The 7873-nt window shown below is 29.5% G+C and overlaps 1 long non-coding RNA gene across 1 annotated transcript; it reads left to right on the top strand.

The window, feature by feature from the left end:
* The first annotated feature begins 2693 nt into the window (after positions 1–2693).
* Positions 2694–7669, top strand: LOC118188935 (uncharacterized). The gene is made up of 3 exons (XR_004758190.2): positions 2694–2732; positions 5065–5264; positions 7459–7669. It is a non-coding gene; the product is annotated as an uncharacterized LOC118188935 (long non-coding RNA).
* The last annotated feature ends 204 nt before the right edge of the window (positions 7670–7873 follow it).

Genomic DNA, 7873 nt, shown 5'->3' with positions numbered 1-7873 from the left:
CCACTCCATCACCGAGAACTTTGCTGTGAGTGCGACCGATCTTCTGCCGTGAGAAAGGGAAAAGTTTCGTCGCAATTTTGATGGAGAACACTCCGAGGGACTCTCACCTCTGTTTCCTAGCCAGCAAAACACTCGAAAAGACTTCCGACTCGTCAGTCTTATAAATGCTTCTTTAGAACTGGTAAGTAAGAACTTAAAAATATAATATATATTTTAAAATATTTTAAAGAAAAATTTAAAAGAAATTCCATACGTTTCTGTGAGACATCTAGTTAAATAAATTGCAGTGTTTAGATTTTATTTATCTCTTACGATCTGGTCTAATACTTATTTTCATTGCAATAAAGTTAATAAAATAATTCAGCAGAAAGGTTTGCAATTAGAAATCGCAATTTACAGGAAGAAAGTGCCGCATTTGAAGAGTTCTTTTACTATGCTTCTATTCTATTGGGCTATAGAAAACAACGTAATTTTGAAAATTGTTGATGCACAAAATATATTTCATAAGTAACTTCAATTTTTAATTTCAGAATAATAGGGTGAAGGGTAATAAATTAGGTGATAATCTAAACATAGTATAGAAATTGCAATTTAAAAGAGAAATCCCGTTAAGGGGCCCTATGATCCAGCTTGCGAGGACTACCAAAATTACTTAAACCGAACCTAACGATACGATATGTTTTACCTAATTGTGGAGAACAGTTTTTCCTGCTATTCTGTTTACATTATAAGATTTTTTCGCCCTTCTTTCCGCATACCATCGTAGTGTAACTGCAAGCACGCTAATACGTATTCGGGGGATTCGGAATTCGAATCCTGGTGAGAGTACTGCGGATTTCTTGTTTCGTGAGTTCTAAAAAGCTTTACAAGGGGCGCCCGAAATAAAAGATGGTAGACAACAATTCGTCACTACCAGGATTTTTCGACTGAGCCACCTCATACCTAGTCACCCTTAAAACAGAAAGTATATAAGACTTCTTTTCCTCACGTGTTTCATGTTTCCTGGATGGATTTAACCTAATGATGCTACGATACCGTAACTGATCCTGCTATTCTGTTACTTATATAATCGACTCAAAAATAGTAACCAATGACACAAATAACAGGATCATGTTCCGAAAATGTAAAGCAGGCGTTATTCACGGTGGTGTCAGTAACGTTTTACAAGAACGCTCTGAATTATGCCTATCTGTTACACCTTTTATCCGTATAATCGCACGTCAATTACCGGTATTAACAGTTTCCATTACATGTAAAGACAGTATAAAAGTGTCTCATAGACGGTATAGTGGTTAGGGAAGCCTACTACGATACCGAAGGTCCCGGGTTCGAATCTCGGAGAAGACATGAACGTTTGTAAATGTATAGTGTCGGTGCGGCATGGCGGCACTCTAAATATGCGGCGACCCGAAAGTCATTTCGTGGGGATTGGTGGAAGGGGAGAGGAGTGGGATATACCCGGGATGCTCTCTCTCAAAATTTGGGGTGGAAAATAGAAGTCCAACCTCTCTTCAGAATAAGCTCTGGCAACCATTGTTCCATGTAATATGGACACGACACCAACAACAAAGTATAAAAGTTTACGTAGTAGAGCACATTAAAACGTGTCACATGGACAGTGTATGTTCATGAAGGGTATCTTTTTTTATATGTTTAAGTATGATATTCATAAATGTCTCTTAAGAATAGTTTAATATATATAAATCAAATACGTATGTGCATTTATGGATTCTTTGAAATACTAATGTTACTTTAAATATCATTATGATGTAATAAATAAAGATGTATGCTTTTTAATATTTCACAATGCATTTAAAAAGAAAGCTAAGAAAAAGGATGCTTTCTCGTGAAGCATTCAGATGCAGAATTCAAAAACACGCACGAACATGCCCAATAAATAAATAAATTAAATTAAACTAGGAAAAGGACACTCTAATATTTCTGTGTTAATGGATTTAAATTTCAACCAACTTTTGTTTACTATCAGATATAAAATATTTCATCATAGTCGTGCTATGGTACGTTGATTTTTCTATGATAATTTTTCTAAAATTATAAAAACATTTGTTGATGTCGACGAGAATACGAAAATATGTTGGTTTTCTGCCATAATTATCTGAATAATTTTTGAAATTAAAGTAACTTTTGCAATGTGTGGAACTTACATAACTTGCAAGGAAAGCTGCTAGTTAAATTCTAGACTTAATGAAAAATTTTAAAATTAACACCTACGTTTTTGATTAACTATTAAACTATTACCGTATAAAAACACTATAAAAGCCAAAATGTCTCTGCAATGAATGTGTTGTAAATTGTAAAGTGCCTAGTAAAACATTTTTAATTTTTCGTCGATGGATTAATCAAAACAAAATGTTTTTTGTACGTTTACTTTTTTATCATCTCACTTGACTTATGGATCTGCACACAGTAGACTTTAGGCTGGAGCTCTTTCCGCTTCTCCATATGTTGTCCCACAGCGCTATTTCTTTCAAGGACGAAATCACTCTTTTCCCCTCAAAGTACTCTCCCTCAAAGTATGCCCTGCGGTCCAAAAAACGTATGTAACCAATCAAATCCTGAAATTACTGACGCCCGGCTGACTCTGACCTCAGTCATTCTTAAAGAAGAACGATTCGAAAGACCGGGATTTGAGGTCATCAAGAACACCGCTAAAATTATTCCAGATCGAAAGGAAGTATTGATGTCTTTGTTTTATCCGCTCTACTAAAAGTGTAAGTATGCATATTTTCACATTTTTAATCGTATTTTTAATAATGAAAGTTTGATAAAATTGTTTTGTATATGTCTAAAATCTTCCAAATGCTATAATCATGTTGATCTCAAACTTATAACTGCCAACTCAAGTTTTCAACTCAGTCCCAGTTTTTCATCACATCCATAAGTAAATTACCAAATCTCGAGATTTTAAAGTCTCGAAATTTAAATCTTTACTAAAGAAAATTTTTCCCATAAAAAAAAAAAAAAGAAGAAATTTATCAAAATAATGAAATTTTTAATTAGGCGAATTGTATTCGTCCACCTGTAATGATTTTCATAATAATTTTTCTTGTTAAACTTTATTCCACAAAACTGTATTTTTTATTAATTTTATTGACCTTAATCAATTTTTCTTATCGGATTTCGTTTAATCTGAGTTGTTTTAATCTGCTGTAGACATCAGTAGATTTTTATGTGAATATTTAGGCAATGTTTAATTAGTTAATTTTCGTGTATAATTTTGTTTACTTTAGTACCTGGCATATTACTAATTTTATCTAGTGTTATTATGTATGTTAATTATTAATTTCACATGCATCGTATATTTAAAAATACTTTGATAAATAAAAGCTTTGCTTCACTACTGAAGATTTCCTCAGCATAAAAAAGCGAGGAAATAAAAAAAAATGAAATTAGTAAAGAGCATAAATTTTAGACTATCTAATAAAATGCTAATGCATCTTACATCAAAATTGAATTACAAGTACTATAGTAACCTGAACCATCATGCATCATAAACTGAATCAAAGCGAGTTTGGAATTTCTTTGAAATGGTATAACCTCGCAGAGTGAAAAACCTTTCATTTTTCTAGAGCAAACCCGTCTTTAAAGAAAATCTCCCGTCTTTTAAGATTTTCCAAGGCTGGAAACTATGATCTGCATGCATATACGATTGTGTTTATGGCTTTAGAAATACAATTTTTATACTATTGAAATGTAGTACTGGTATTTTATGCACGTACTGTTTTCATTAAATTGTAAAGAAAAATTAAAACACTAAGATAATTAGATATCTTATATTTACACAAGCAATGAAATAGACATTTTTTATTATTTAGAGTTAAAAACTGAAATTTTGTCTAGTTTTTTTAACTTTTTGATAACTATTTTAGAGCAGTTTAAGTTCTCCAGCTAAAGCGGCAATAAATAAATAAACAAATAAATAAGTAAAAATTTGAACTTTCAATAAATCACTGGAACTGCACTGGAGCGATGTAAATGAAATATCTTCATCTCACATTGGTCTAAGACATTACGTACCAAGCGAATTTAGTCGTAAACCTAGAATGCTTTAAGAAATACAGAGTTGGAAGGCAACAAAGTTTCATTTATTTCTTTTATACACTAGGCCTGTTGTTGTGAGTTCAATTTTACCATCTGCTATGTACAACAACTTTCTTTTACTACATGTGGAAATTTTTAATTTTAATAAAGCCTTCAGATATTGCTTTCTCTAATGATGCATTTGCAGAAAATGATTTAAGAGCTTTTGTTAAACACAGTATTCGATTACATGGAAAAATATTTATTTAATAATTTATTTAATAATGTATAATGTTCTATCTTTGATTCATTTAATAAATGATGTTCAAATATTTGGGCCTCTAGACACTTTTTGTTGAAAACATTTGAACTTTTTGGGGGAACTGAAAAATATGCTTTGTGCTCTTTCAGAACCTTTGCAGCAGGCGCAAGCAGATATGCTTAACAAACACGTTTTGACGAAGAAAAGGAATCAATAAGTGAAATTAGCAAAATATATCGTTTCAACTCTCAGAATTTAAGATATCTGCTGACACTGGTGATAATTGTTGTTTATTTATAGACAAATCAGTTCTAATAATCAAATATCTGTTAGAAAATTCATCGGAAAAAGAAATTGTTTTTTTACAGATTTAATAAACAAAAAGAATTTTAGTCATCCTTTCAGTTCTCTAAATTTAGGTGTCAGTATAATTTCAGAACTATCAATAAATTTAGAATCTACATCAGTGGAATCTGTTAACTGTATATATATGCTAGTGGCATATAGGGATTATTATGTTTGTTATCCATTATGTTTTTAATCAGGTGTACTAACAGAGTTTCCCTCACCTAGAAAATTTTAGACTGCCATGGAAAATACAAAATATATTCAGAAAGTCAGGGAGGAATTTTCCCAGAATGTCAGGAAGGTTGAGTTCGTATAAGACAAGCTTTTTAATGTTGATAATTAACTACATATAAAGTAAGATTGCTTCAATTCATTCTCAGAACATTTACGGATTTATTTCTTTACATTCACAGAAAATGGCATTTAGCGTTGTACATTTGCTAATGACCGATGAAGTGGCTGTCGTCCAAGCAAATGAGTGTCAGATGATAAAAAGGGACATGTAACTGGCCTTCGTATAAAGAAAGAAGTCACATGAAAAGAGCAATTCGGGAACACAGAGAACCAGATACATCCTGAGAGAATTTTTATATTGTTATCCTGAGAGAATATTGTAAGTATTCTACAAATGATTTTTACGTCTGTTTTCCCATATTAATTTAATTGGTAGGAAGTTTTTCGAGAGCATAAAATTGAAATAATGTTTTCTGAATTGAAACATTGAAATTTTAAAAAAATGTTTTGATGCGTAGGAAAATGTATTAAGCATACTTTAATTTTTCTAAACAAATATTATTTGTCCTTATTCTCTCTAATTAATTGTGCTCATATTATATCAGCTTATGTTTTAATAGTTTCGCTCCGAAATAAATCATATCTACATTCTTAATTATGGTTCATAGTAAGACTCTAATATTCAATATACTTTGCTAGTTTGTGAATTTTAATACAACCTCTTTAAAAACTTACCCATATATAAAATAATGGATGCTCAAAGGAAGACTGAACGAGAGATTTTAGCCTGCGGATCCATATAAATGTCAAATTCAATTCCATTTAGTGAAGTCATGAATCAGGCTCCAGAATGTTAACACTGTGTTTAAATTTAATTTAAAAACGCCTATCTATATATTTTATTTACAAATCTGAATAAAAATATAATTTTCAATAATAAGATTTGAGTTTTCAATAAGAAATGTTAAAGTGATTAACGATTCTAAACAATAAATATGCTGTTGAGTTGAAAGATGAGACTATCTAATGAAAAATGTATGCATTTTTGTAGCTAATTATGCTACAGTTGAATTTAAGTCCAAAAACGGCTTTAAAGACATTGAATTTTAGATTCAGGTTCAGACTTTGAAACACCAAAACAGAAGCGAAAGAGGCCATTAACATTCTGATACATGTATATATTAATATACATGTATTAGAATGTTAATTCTTCGGATGATAAATTAAAGACAAAAAGAAACAAAACAGAATTACCTCCTACTAAATTAAATTATAGCTAAATAAAAAGAAATCCCTTAATTTGATTTTAAATTAATTGTAAATCTCTCATATTAAATTAAATTTTAATTTGAATGGAACACTAGGATAAAAATTATTCTGATTACTGAAATGTATTCATATATGCAAAATATAAATAGCAAATAACATTTCAAATCAAATTTCTCAATTTTATATTTATACTTATTATATGTATAATAAATTTAAAAATATTTAGGGAGTCATATTAAGATATTTTTGCTTGTGATTCAAAGTTCTATTTAATTTCCTTAACATTCGTATTAAAATACATATACAGTGTGTACATACATACACACACACACACATATATATATATATATAATAATTTATTTCCTAAACAATATTGTTTAATTGATTATATTATCTCCTAAGTTTAATTAAAGTAGAATTATTTTAAAAGAGTATATATATATATATATATGTAAAACATTTATCTTTACATGCATATGCACATGTAGTTAAATTTTTTATCATAGTTGCACTGTATTCTGTTATATTAATATAAGCATTTCAAGGTGACAGTTTCCATGCTCCTTATTTTCGTTCGTAACGTATATGTTGCCATCCCTTCAATGAAATAATTTTTTCTACTCCATGACTGTAACTCATATGAACCTTTAAGTGCGGTGCCGAAATAAAAGGAAAATAGGAAAAACGAATCTCCAGAATCGAAAATCTTTTGCAGCACATGTTACACTTGTTCACTAGAGAAACTAAATGGGGAAATAGCTACTTGAAAGAAACACAATTCGACATTTTTTGTTTGTAATATTTCATAATTTTATGACCATTTCATTCTTTTCAAATATTTTAACTAGACTAGCATTTCATGATTTAAATAATCATTTTCGTTTCTTTTCTGGCAAGGAAACAAATTTCATTTTTTTATTGTTTATAATGCTATCTGAGAATGCCAAAAAATGAGGTATTTGTATTGCAAACCTCAAAATCTTTAACAAAATTTATCTGTTAAAAAATCCTTTTTCTTAATTCCATTACATTTATAGTTCTCGTTTTCTAAATAACAGTTCAATTTGCAATTATCTAATTTTTGAAAAATTGAAATTTATCTAAAATTTTGATTTTTTTAAAATCAACTCTAACGGCGAAATCTCAAATTGAAGCATTATTCAATAGTACTATTTCAAGATAACATAATTTTACATTAAACCGACCACATAGGATGAAACAGCATCGCTTTTATTAAAGTTTGAGAAAATTTATTATTTCTTGATTATTTAGTTTTAAAAATATTTTTTTTTTTATTCTTTTAGGTGCTTTCAAAGAAAATCGGGCCACCAGAGAGGTACCTTGCAATATTATTGAAAATATTATAAAAGACTGGTTGAAAAGTGTTTCATTTAGAGAAAAGTATCATAAACAAAAAGGAAAATGTACAACAGAAGGAAGTTTGTAAACAATGGAATAAAAAATTTGTGTATTAGCTTGTACGAAAATACTGTAATTAAAGTTATTAATTGTTCAGTTTGTTTCCTAACTTTCATGAAGACTTGGATTGGTAGAGGATACTTAGCTTAAGCAAATATTGTATCTTATACATTGTATTACTGAATATGAAAATAATTAGTTCATTGAATTTGAATGTTTGATTCTAGAAGAGAAATTTATTACATGAATATGCAATATGGAAATTAATTTCATTACATTTCCTTTAACACTTTTAATTTT

This window comes from Stegodyphus dumicola, chromosome 7, assembly GCF_044657685.1.
Source record: "Stegodyphus dumicola isolate Sdum_Otavi_A_Nest chromosome 7, ASM4465768v1".
Classification (NCBI taxonomy): Eukaryota; Metazoa; Arthropoda; class Arachnida; order Araneae; family Eresidae; genus Stegodyphus; species Stegodyphus dumicola.
The sequence above is the reverse complement of the archived record's forward strand: the minus strand, read 5'-3'. Positions and strand labels throughout refer to the sequence as shown.